Genomic DNA, 13,892 nt, shown 5'->3' on the forward strand with positions numbered 1-13,892 from the left:
CCCCTGTATATAGCCTCCACATCGACTCTGTACCGGTACCCCCTGTATATAGCCTCCACATTGACTCTGTACCGGTACCCCCTGTATATAGCCTCCACATTGACTCTGTACTGGTACCCCCTGTATATAGCCTCCACATTGACTCTGTACCGGTACCCCCTGTATATAGCCTCCACATTGACTCTGTACCGGTACCCCCCTGTATATAGCCTCCACATTGACTCTGTACCGGTACCCCCTGTATATAGCCTCCACATTGACTCGGTACCGGTACCCCCTGTATATAGCCTCCACATTGACTCTGTACCGGTACCCCCTGTATATAGCCTCCACATTGACTCTGTACCGGTACCCCCTGTATATAGCCTCCACATTGACTCTGTACCGGTACCCCCTGTATATAGCCTCCACATTGACTCTGTACCGGTACCCCCTGTATTTAGCCTCCACATTGACTCGGTACCGTAACACCCTGTATATAGCCTCCACATTGACTCTGTACCGGTACCCCCTGTATATAGCCTCCACATTGACTCGGTACCCCCTGTATATAGCCTCCACATTGACTCTGTACCGGTACCCCCTGTATATAGCCTCCACATTGACTCTGTACCGGTACCCCCTGTATTTAGCCTCCACATTGACTCGGTACCGTAACACCCTGTATATAGCCTCCACATTGACTCTGTACCGGTACCCCCTGTATATAGCCTCCACATTGACTCGGTACCCCCTGTATATAGCCTCCACATTGACTCGGTACCCCCTGTATATAGCCTCCACATTGACTCTGTACCGGTACCCCTGTATATATCCTCCACATTGACTCTGTACCGGTGCCCCCTGTATATAGCCTCCACATTGACTCGGTACCCCCTGTATATAGCCTCCACATTGACTCTGTACCGGTACCCCCCCTGTATATAGCCTCCACATTGACTCTGTACCGGTACCCCCTGTATATAGCCTCCACATTGACTCTGTACCGGTACCCCCTGTATATAGCCTCCACATTGACTCTGTACCGGTACCCCCTGTATATAGCCTCCACATTGACTCTGTACCGGTACCCCCTGTATATAGCCTCCACATTGACTCTGTACTGGTACCCCCTGTATATAGCCCCCACATTGACTCTGTACCGGTACCCCCCTGTATATAGCCTCCACATTGACTCTGTACCGGTACCCCCTGTATATAGCCTCCACATTGACTCGGTACCTTAACACCCTGTATATAGCCTCCACATTGACTCTGTACCGGTACCCCCTGTATATTGCCTCCACATTGACTCTGTACCGGTACCCCCTGTATATAGCCTCCACATTGACTCGGTACCCCCTGTATATAGCCTCCACATTGACTCGGTACCCCCTGTATATAGCCTCCACATTGACTCTGTACCGGTACCCCTGTATATAGCCTCCACATTGACTCTGTACCGGTACCCCCTGTATATAGCCTCCACATTGACTCTGTACTGGTACCCCCTGTATATAGCCTCCACATTGACTCTGTACCGGTACCCCCTGTATATAGCCTCCACATTGACTCGGTACCGGTACCCCCTGTATATAGCCTCCACATTGACTCGGTACTGGTACCCCCTGTATATAGCATCCACATTGACTCTGTACCGGTACCCCCTGTATATAGCCTCCACATTGACTCGGTACCGGTACCCCCTGTATATAGCCTCCACATTGACTCTGTACCGGTACCCCCTGTATATAGCCTCCACATTGACTCTGTACCGGTACCCCCTGTATATAGCCTCCACATTGACTCGGTACCGGTACCCCCTGTATATAGCCTCCACATTGACTCTGTAGCGGTACCCCCTGTATATAGCCTCCACATTGACTCGGTACCGGTACCCCCTGTATATAGCCTCCCCATTGACTCGGTACCGGTACCCCCTGTATATAGCCTCCACATTGACTCGGTACCGGTACCCCCTGTATATAGCCTCCACATTGACTCGGTACTGGTACCCCCTGTATATAGCCTCCACATTGACTCTGTACCGGTACCCCCTGTATATAGCCTCCACATTGACTCGGTACTGGTACCCCCTGTATATAGCCTCCACATTGACTCTGTACTGGTACCCCTTGTATATAGCCTCCCCATTGACTCTGTACTGGTACACCCTGTATATAGCCTCCACATTGACTCGGTACCGGTACCCCCTGTATATAGCCACCCCATTGACTCGGTACTGGTACCCCCTGTATATAGCCTCCACATTGACTCGGTACCGGTACCCCCTGTATATATCCTCCACATTGACTCTGTACTGGTACCCCCTGTATATAGCCTCCACATTGACTCGGTACTGGTACCCCCTGTATATAGCCTCCACATTGACTCTGTACCGGTACCCCCTGTATATAGCCTCCACATTGACTCTGTACCGGTACCCCCTGTATATAGCCTCCCCATTGACTCTGTACCGGTACCCCCTGTATATAGCCTCCACATTGACTCTGTACCGGTACCCCCTGTATATAGCCTCCACATCGACTCTGTACCGGTACCCCCTGTATATAGCCTCCACATTGACTCTGTACCGGTACCCCCTGTATATAGCCTCCACATTGACTCTGTACTGGTACCCCCTGTATATAGCCTCCACATTGACTCTGTACCGGTACCCCCTGTATATAGCCTCCACATTGACTCTGTACCGGTACCCCCTGTATATAGCCTCCACATTGACTCTGTACCGGTACCCCCTGTATATAGCCTCCACATTGACTCGGTACCGGTACCCCCTGTATATAGCCTCCACATTGACTCGGTACTGGTACCCCCTGTATATAGCCTCCACATTGACTCTGTACCGGTACCCCCTGTATATAGCCTCCACATTGACTCGGTACCGGTACCCCCTGTATATAGCCTCCACATTGACTCTGTACCGGTACCCCCTGTATATAGCCTCCACATTGACTCTGTACCGGTACCCCCTGTATATAGCCTCCACATTGACTCGGTACCGGTACCCCCTGTATATAGCCTCCACATTGACTCTGTACCGGTACCCCCTGTATATAGCCTCCACATTGACTCGGTACCGGTACCCCCTGTATATAGCCTCCCCATTGACTCGGTACCGGTACCCCCTGTATATAGCCTCCACATTGACTCGGTACCGGTACCCCCTGTATATAGCCTCCACATTGACTCGGTACTGGTACCCCCTGTATATAGCCTCCACATTGACTCTGTACCGGTACCCCCTGTATATAGCCTCCACATTGACTCGGTACTGGTACCCCCTGTATATAGCCTCCACATTGACTCTGTACTGGTACCCCTTGTATATAGCCTCCCCATTGACTCTGTACTGGTACACCCTGTATATAGCCTCCACATTGACTCGGTACCGGTACCCCCTGTATATAGCCACCCCATTGACTCGGTACTGGTACCCCCTGTATATAGCCTCCACATTGACTCGGTACCGGTACCCCCTGTATATATCCTCCACATTGACTCTGTACTGGTACCCCCTGTATATAGCCTCCGCATTGACTCTGTACCGGTACCCCCTGTATATAGCCTCCACATTGACTCTGTACCGTAATACCCTGTATATAGCCTCCACATTGACTCGGTACTGGTACCCCCTGTATATAGCCTCCACATTGACTCTGTACCGTAATACCCTGTATATAGCCTCCACATTGACTCGGTACTGGTACCCCCTGTTTTTAGCCTCCACATTGACTCTGTACTGGTACCCCCTGTATATAGCCTCCACATTGACTCTGTACCGGTACCCCCTGTATATAGCCTCCACATTGACTCGGTACCAGTACCCCCTGTATATAGCCTCCACATTGACTCGGTACCGGTACCCCCTGTATATAGCCTCCACATTGACTCTGTACCGGTACCCCCTGTATATAGCCTCCACATTGACTCTGTACCGGTACCCCCTGTATATAGCCTCCACATTGACTCGGTACCGGTACCCCCTGTATATAGCCTCCCCATTGACTCGGTACCGGTACCCCCTTTATATAGCCTCCACATTGACTCGGTACCGGTACCCCCTGTATATAGCCTCCACATTGACTCGGTACTGGTACCCCCTGTATATAGCCTCCACATTGACTCTGTACCGGTACCCCCTGTATATAGCCTCCACATTGACTCGATACTGGTACCCCCTGTATATAGCCTCCACATTGACTCTGTACTGGTACCCCTTGTATATAGCCTCCCCATTGACTCTGTACTGGTACACCCTGTATATAGCCTCCACATTGACTCGGTACCGGTACCCCCTGTATATAGCCACCCCATTGATTCGGTACTGGTACCCCCTGTATATAGCCTCCACATTGACTCGGTACCGGTACCCCCTGTATATATCCTCCACATTGACTCTGTACTGGTACCCCCTGTATATAGCCTCCACATTGACTCGGTACTGGTACCCCCTGTATATAGCCTCCACATTGACTCTGTACCGGTACCCCCTGTATATAGCCTCCACATTGACTCTGTACCGGTACCCCCTGTATATAGCCTCCGCATTGACTCTGTACCGGTACCCCCTGTATATAGCCTCCACATTGACTCTGTACCGGTACCCCCTGTATATAGCCTCCACATTGACTCTGTACCGGTACCCCCTGTATATAGCCTCCACATTGACTCTGTACCGGTACCCCCTGTATATAGCCTCCACATTGACTCTGTACCGGTACCCCCTGTATATAGCCTCCACATTGACTCTGTACCGGTACCCCCTGTATATAGCCTCCACATTGACTCTGTACCGGTACCCCCTGTATATAGCCTCCACATTGACTCTGTACCGGTACCCCCTGTATATAGCCTCCACATTGACTCTGTACCGGTACCCCCTGTATATAGCCTCCACATTGACTCGGTACCGGTACCCCCTGTATATAGCCTCCACATTGACTCTGTACCGGTACCCCCTGTATATAGCCTCCACATTGACTCTGTACCGGTACCCCCTGTATATAGCCTCCACATTGACTCTGTACCGGTACCCCCCCTGTATATAGCCTCCACATTGACTCTGTACCGGTACCCCCTGTATATAGCCTCCACATTGACTCTGTACCGGTACCCCCTGTATATAGCCTCCACATTGACTCTGTACCGGTACCCCCCCTGTATATAGCCTCCACATTGACTCTGTACCGGTACCCCCTGTATATAGCCTCCACATTGACTCGGTACTGGTACCCCCTGTATATAGCCTCCACATTGACTCTGTACCGGTACCCCCTGTATATAGCCTCCACATTGACTCTGTACCGGTACCCCCTGTATATAGCCTCCACATTGACTCTGTACCGGTACCCCCCCTGTATATAGCCTCCACATTGACTCTGTACCGGTACCCCCTGTATATAGCCTCCACATTGACTCGGTACCAGTACCCCCTGTATATAGCCTCCACATTGACTCTGTACCGTAATACCCTGTATATAGCCTCCACATTGACTCGGTACTGGTACCCCCTGTATATAGCCTCCACATTGACTCTGTACCGTAATACCCTGTATATAGCCTCCACATTGACTCGGTAGTGGTACCCCCTGTTTTTAGCCTCCACATTGACTCTGTACTGGTACCCCCTGTATATAGCCTCCACATTGACTCTGTACCGGTACCCCCTGTATATAGCCTCCACATTGACTCGGTACCAGTACCCCCTGTATATAGCCTCCACATTGACTCGGTGCCGGTACCCCCTGTATATAGCCTCCACATTGACTCTGTACCGGTACCCCCTGTATATAGCCTCCACATTGACTCTGTACCGGTACCCCCTGTATATAGCCTCCACATTGACTCGGTACCGGTACCCCCTGTATATAGCCTCCCCATTGACTCGGTACCGGTACCCCCTTTATATAGCCTCCACATTGACTCGGTACCGGTACCCCCTGTATATAGCCTCCACATTGACTCGGTACTGGTACCCCCTGTATATAGCCTCCACATTGACTCTGTACCGGTACCCCCTGTATATAGCCTCCACATTGACTCGATACTGGTACCCCCTGTATATAGCCTCCACATTGACTCTGTACTGGTACCCCTTGTATATAGCCTCCCCATTGACTCTGTACTGGTACACCCTGTATATAGCCTCCACATTGACTCGGTACCGGTACCCCCTGTATATAGCCACCCCATTGACTCGGTACTGGTACCCCCTGTATATAGCCTCCACATTGACTCGGTACCGGTACCCCCTGTATATATCCTCCACATTGACTCTGTACTGGTACCCCCTGTATATAGCCTCCACATTGACTCGGTACTGGTACCCCCTGTATATAGCCTCCACATTGACTCTGTACCGGTACCCCCTGTATATAGCCTCCACATTGACTCTGTACCGGTACCCCCTGTATATAGCCTCCGCATTGACTCTGTACCGGTACCCCCTGTATATAGCCTCCACATTGACTCTGTACCGGTACCCCCTGTATATAGCCTCCACATTGACTCGGTACCGGTACCCCCTGTATATATCCTCCACATTGACTCTGTACTGGTACCCCCTGTATATAGCCTCCACATTGACTCGGTACTGGTACCCCCTGTATATAGCCTCCACATTGACTCTGTACCGGTACCCCCTGTATATAGCCTCCACATTGACTCTGTACCGGTACCCCCTGTATATAGCCTCCGCATTGACTCTGTACCGGTACCCCCTGTATATAGCCTCCACATTGACTCTGTACCGGTACCCCCTGTATATAGCCTCCACATTGACTCTGTACCGGTACCCCCTGTATATAGCCTCCACATTGACTCTGTACCGGTACCCCCTGTATATAGCCTCCACATTGACTCTGTACCGGTACCCCCTGTATATAGCCTCCACATTGACTCTGTACCGGTACCCCCTGTATATAGCCTCCACATTGACTCTGTACCGGTACCCCCTGTATATAGCCTCCACATTGACTCTGTACCGGTACCCCCTGTATATAGCCTCCACATTGACTCGGTACTGGTACCCCCTGTATATAGCCTCCACATTGACTCTGTACCGGTACCCCCTGTATATAGCCTCCACATTGACTCGGTACTGGTACCCCCTGTATATAGCCTCCACATTGACTCTGTACCGGTACCCCCTGTATATAGCCTCCACATTGACTCTGTACCGGTACCCCCTGTATATAGCCTCCACATTGACTCTGTACCGGTACCCCCCCTGTATATAGCCTCCACATTGACTCTGTACCGGTACCCCCTGTATATAGCCTCCACATTGACTCGGTACCAGTACCCCCTGTATATAGCCTCCACATTGACTCTGTACCGTAATACCCTGTATATAGCCTCCACATTGACTCGGTACTGGTACCCCCTGTTTTTAGCCTCCACATTGACTCTGTACCGGTACCCCCTGTATATAGCCTCCACATTGACTCTGTACCGGTACCCCCTGTATATAGCCTCCACATAGACTCGGTACTGGTACCCCCTGTATATAGCCTCCACATTGACTCGGGTACTGGTGCCCCCTGTATATAGCCTCCACATTGACTCTGTACCGGTACCCCCTGTATATAGCCTCCACATTGACTCTGTACCGGTACCCCCTGTATATAGCCTCCACATTGACTCGGTACTGGTTCCCCTGTATATAGCCTCCACATTGACTCTGTACTGGTACCCCCTGTTTATAGCCTCCACATTGACTCTGTACCGGTACCCCCTGTATATAGCCTCCACATTGACTCTGTACTGGTACCCCCTGTATATAGCCTCCACATTGACTCTGTACCGGTACCCCCTGTATATAGCCTCCACATTGACTCGGTACCGGTACCCCCTGTATATAGCCTCCACATTGACTCTGTACTGGTACCCCCTGTATATAGCCTCCACATTGACTCGGTACCAGTACCCCCTGTATATAACCTCCACATTGACTCGGTACCAGTACCCCCTGTGTATAGCCTCCACATTGACTCTGTACCGGTACCCCCTGTATATAGCCTCCACATTGACTCTGTACCGGTACCCCCTGTATATAGCCTCCACATTGACTCTGTACCGTAATACCCTGTATATAGCCTCCACATTGACTCTGTACCGGTACCCCCTGTATATAGCCTCCACATTGACTCTGTACCGTAATACCCTGTATATAGCCTCCACATTGACTCTGTACCGTAATACCCTGTATATAGCCTCCACATTGACTCTGTACCGGTACCCCCTGTATATAGCCTCCACATTGACTCTGTACTGGTACCCCCTGTTTTTAGCCTAGTTGTTGTTATTTTATTGTTACCTTTTTTTTTATTTTAGTCAATCTTTTTATTTTCTTATTTTTTTTGCAAATATTTTCTTACTTTAGAGAAAGGTCTCAGGGCTTGTAAGTAAGCATTTCACGGTAAGGTGTTGTATTCAGCGCATGTGACAAATAAAATGACATTTGAAATCCCTTTAAGAGCCAGTGGATTGTGATGCTGCTGCCCCTTTAAGAGCCAGTGGATTGTGATGCTGCTGCCCCTTTAATAGCCAGTGGAATGTGATGCTGCTGCCCCTTTAAGAGCCAGTGGAATGTGATGCTGCTGCCCCTTTAAGAGCCAGCGGAATGTGATGCTGCTGCCCTTTTAAGAGCCAGTGGAATGTGATGCTGCTGCCCCTTTAATAGCCAGTGGAATGTGATGCTGCTGCCCCTTTAAGAGCCAGTGGAATGTGATGCTGCTGCCCCTTTAAGAGCCAGCGGAATGTGATGCTACTGCCCCTTTAAGAGCCAGTGGATTGTGATGCTGCTGCCCCTTTAAGAGCCAGTGGAATGTGATGCTGCTGCCCCTTTAAGAGCCAGCAGAATGTGATGCTACTGCCCCTTTAAGAGCCAGTGGAATGTGATGCTGCTGCCCCTTTAAGAGCCAGTGGAATGTGATGCTACTGCCCCTTTAAGAGCCAGTGGAATGTGATGCTGCTGCCCCTTTAAGAGCCAGTGGAATGTGATGCTGCTGCCCCTTTAAGAGCCAGTGGAATGTGATGCTGCTGCCCCTTTAAGAGCCAGTGGAATGTGATGCTGGTTTGCCCTGAGTCTTCATCTGAGCCCCCATCTGCATTGTGCGTAAAGCCGAGTGGAGCGGATCAACCTGGGCCTTGTCTGTTACATTCAAGCACACTGCCATCTCCCTCTGCAATCTGTGCTTATGGTTACCTGCCAAACAGGTACACACACAGATCCCAGCCAAGCCCAGACAAGCTTCCTTTTCCCTGAAGTAATACCAGGCATGCAGGTACACCTTTCACCTTTACCACAGCAGCACACATTCCTTATATAGGGTGCAGGCCAGGCAGCAGGCTGTTTAGGGACAGAGGAAGCCCCTCCCCTGGCATGTCTTTCATACCCCTGCCTGTCTGTATACATCCTAACCCCTGACATGTCTTTCATACCCCTGCCTGTCTGTATACATCCTAACCCCTGACATGCCTTTCATACCCCTGCCTGTCTGTATACATCCTAACCCCTGACATACCCCTGCCTGTCTGTATACATCCTAACCCCTGACATACCCCTGCCTGTCTGTATACATCCTAACCCCTGACATGTCTTTCATACCCCTGCCTGTCTGTATACATCCTAACCCCTGACATGTCTTTCATACCCCTGCCTGTCTGTATACATCCTAACCCCTGACATGTCTTTCATACCCCTGCCTGTCTGTATACATCCTAACCCCTGACATGCCTTTCATACCCCTGCCTGTCTGTATACATCCTAACCCCTGACATACCCCTGCCTGTCTGTATACATCCTAACCCCTGACATACCCCTGCCTGTCTGTATACATCCTAACCCCTGCCTGTCTGTATACCGTCTGTTAAGTAGAATCTCAACCGTCAGAAGGGAATACTATTAAATGTTACACATTCCAAAGGGGAGGAAAATAGGTAGAAATGCCTGGAAAGTATTCAGCATGTGGAATCACATTTAGCCTGAATCATTTCAACACATCTGTAAGAGAAAAGGACCAATCAGTCAGTAGAACAGATCATCTGTTCTCTTTCTCTCTCTGTTCTCTCTCTCTTCTCTCTTCTCTTCTCTCTCTGCTCTCTCTCTGTTCTCTCTTCTCTTCTCTCTCTGTTCTCTCTCTCTGTTCTCTCTTCTCTTCTCTCTCTGTTCTCTCTCTGTTCTCTAGGTCTCTGTTTTCTCTCTTCTCTTCTCTCTGTTTGCTCTCTTCTCTATCTGTTCTCTATCTGTTCTCTATCTGTTCTCTATCTGTTCTCTATCGGTTCTCTCTCGGTTCTCTCTGTGTTCTCTCTCTCTTCCCTCTGTTCCCCCTGTCCTCTCTCTCTGCTCTCTCTCGCTCTGCTCTCTCTCTGTTCTCTCTGTTATCTCGCTCTTCTCTCTCTCTCTCTGTTCTCTCTCTCTGCTCTCTCTCTCTGTTCTCTCTGTTATCTCGCTCTCTCTCTCTCTGCTCTCTCTCTTCTCTCTCTCTGCTCTCTCTCTCTCTGTTCTCTCTCTCTGCTCTCTCTCTCTGTTCTCTCTGTTATCTCGCTCTCTCTCTCTGCTCTCTCTCTCTTCTCTCTCTCTCTGCTCTCTCTCTCTGTTCTCTCTGTTATCTCGCTCTCTCTCTCTGCTCTCTCTCTCTTCTCTCTCTCTCTGCTCTCTCTCTCTCTGTTCTCTCTCTCTGCTCTCTCTCTGTTCTCTGTTATCTCGCTCTTCTCTCTCTGTTCTCTCTCTCTGCTCTCTCTCTCTGTTCTCTCTCTCTGCTCTCTCTCTCTGTTCTCTCTCTCTGCTCTCTCTGTTCTCTCTGTTATCTCTGCTCTCTCTCTCTCTCTCTCTGTTCTCTCTGTTATCTCGCTCTTCTCTCTCTCTTGCTCGTATCTCTCTCTGTTTCTCTGTTCTCTCTCTATTTCTCTCAGTGTTGTGGTTTCGCAGCATTAACCCTAATCCATTGGGACTGTTGTTGAGGGAATGCCATGCATGCTCTGCTCTTTGCAAGAGGACCCCACCTGTATTTATTTAGCAACTCCATTTACACACAGCATTGAAAAGCCCAGGTGCTCACTTAAACAAATTAGAGAAGGGAGGATAGTGACCATTAGCAAAACACACACTAACACACAAAAGGGAGGCCTGACTCAAAAGCTTCACTGTTCAACTGAACTTTTCACTAATAATGTGTATGTATTTCCATAGCTAAACCTATGCCTCAAGAGTATTCATAAGCAAATGCATGCTTCTTCCCGAAGTTGCAACAATAACTTAGTAAGTACACTTAGTAATACAACAAAGTAAGCAAAATACTCCTAAAATGTCTAAATGCAAAATCTAAAATGGAATGTCTGAGCACCCCAACAACCATGAATGAAATATATGGATCAGAAATGAATAAAATGTATGGACCCAAGTCTTCCCTTTTCCCCGGATGGAAGATCGGCTTGACCGATGATGTGACCCACAACTCCCAGACCAGACTGAGTGAGTCCTCTTGTCCTGATTGATTGGTATCTACAACAACTACTATAGGTCCTGGTCAAAAGTAGTGCACTATATAGGGAATAGGGTGCTATAGGGCCCTGTTCAAAGTAGTGCACTATATAGGGTGCTATAGGGCCCTGTTCAAAGTAGTACACTATATAGGGAATAGGGTGCTATAGGGCCCTGTTCAAAGTAGTGCACTATATAGGGAATAGGGTGCCATTTGGTAAGCAGCCAGACTGTGGGGTTGAGATAACATCTGAAGGGTGGTCTCCATGGATACGGCCAGACTGTGGCGTTGAGATAACATCTGAAGGGTGGTCTCCATGGATACGGCCAGACTGTGGGGTTGAGATAACATCTGAAGGGTGGTCTCCATGGATACAGCCAGACTGTGGCGTTGAGATAACATCTGAAGGGTGGTCTCCATGGATACAGCCAGACTGTGGCGTTGAGATAACATCTGAAGGGTGGTCTCCATGGATACAGCCAGACTGTGGGGTTGAGATAACATCTGAAGGGTGGTCTCCATGGATACGGCCAGACTGTGGCGTTGAGATAACATCTGAAGGGTGGTCTCCATGGATACGGCCAGACTGTGGGGTTGAGATAACATCTGAAGGGTGGTCTCCATGGATACAGCCAGACTGTGGCGTTGAGATAACATCTGAAGGGTGGTCTCCATGGATACGGCCAGACTGTGGCGTTGAGATAACATCTGAAGGGTGGTCTCCATGGATACAGCCAGACTGTGGGGTTGAGATAACATCTGAAGGGTGGTCTCCATGGATACAGCCAGACTGTGGGGTTGAGATAACATCTGAAGGGTGGTCTCCATGGATACAGCCAGACTGTGGGGTTGAGATAACATCTGAAGGGTGGTCTCCATGGATACGGCCAGACTGTGGAGTTGAGATAACATCTGAAGGGTGGTCTCCATGGATACAGCCAGACTGTGGCGTTGAGATAACATCTGAAGGGTGGTCTCCATGGATACGGCCAGACTGTGGCGTTGAGATAACATCTGAAGGGTGGTCTCCATGGATACGGCCAGACTGTGGCGTTGAGATAACATCTGAAGGGTGGTCTCCATGGATACGGCCAGACTGTGGCGTTGAGATAACATCTGAAGGGTGGTCTCCATGGATACGGCCAGACTGTGGCGTTGAGATAACATCTGAAGGGTGGTCTCCATGGATACGGCCAGACTGTGGCGTTGAGATAACATCTGAAGGGTGGTCTCCATGGATACGGCCAGACTGTGGCGTTGAGATAACATCTGAAGGGTGGTGTCCATGGATACGGCCAGACTGTGGCGTTGAGATAACATCTGAAGGGTGGTCTCCATGGATACGGCCAGACTGTGGCGTTGAGATAACATCTGAAGGGTGGTCTCCATGGATACGGCCAGACTGTGGCGTTGAGATAACATCTGAAGGGTGGTCTCCATGGATACAGCCAGACTGTGGCGTTGAGATAACATCTGAAGGGTGGTCTCCATGGATACGGCCAGACTGTGGGGTTGAGATAACATCTGAAGGGTGGTCTCCATGGATACGGCCAGACTGTGGCGTTGAGATAACATCTGAAGGGTGGTCTCCATGGATACGGCCAGACTGTGGCGTTGAGATAACATCTGAAGGGTGGTCTCCATGGATACAGCCAGACTGTGGGGTTGCGATAACATCTGAAGGGTGGTCTCCATGGATACGGCCAGACTGTGGCGTTGAGATAACATCTGAAGGGTGGTCTCCATGGATACGGCCAGACTGTGGGGTTGAGATAACATCTGAAGGGTGGTCTCCATGGATACGGCCAGACTGTGGCGTTGAGATAACATCTGAAGGGTGGTCTCCATGGATACGGCCAGACTGTGGCGTTGAGATAACATCTGAAGGGTGGTCTCCATGGATACGGCCAGACTGTGGCGTTGAGATAACATCTGAAGGGTGGTCTCCATGGATACGGCCAGACTGTGGCGTTGAGATAACATCTGAAGGGTGGTCTCCATGGATACGGCCAGACTGTGGCGTTGAGATAACATCTGAAGGGTGGTCTCCATGGATACAGCCAGACTGTGGCGTTGAGATAACATCTGAAGGGTGGTCTCCATGGATACGGCCAGACTGTGGGGTTGAGATAACATCTGAAGGGTGGTCTCCATGGATACGGCCAGACTGTGGCGTTGAGATAACATCTGAAGGGTGGTCTCCATGGATACGGCCAGACTGTGGCGTTGAGATAACATCTGAAGGGTGGTCTCCATGGATACAGCCAGACTGTGGGGTTGCGATAACATCTGAAGGGTGGTCTCCATGGATACGGCCAGACTGTGGCGTTGAGATAACATCTGAAGGGTGGTCTCCATGGATACGGCCAGACTGTGGGGTTGAGATAACATCTGAAGGGTGGT

The sequence above is a fragment of the Salmo salar genome, chromosome 14, assembly GCF_965601325.2.
Source record: "Salmo salar chromosome 14, fSalSal1, whole genome shotgun sequence".
Classification (NCBI taxonomy): domain Eukaryota; kingdom Metazoa; phylum Chordata; class Actinopteri; order Salmoniformes; family Salmonidae; genus Salmo; species Salmo salar.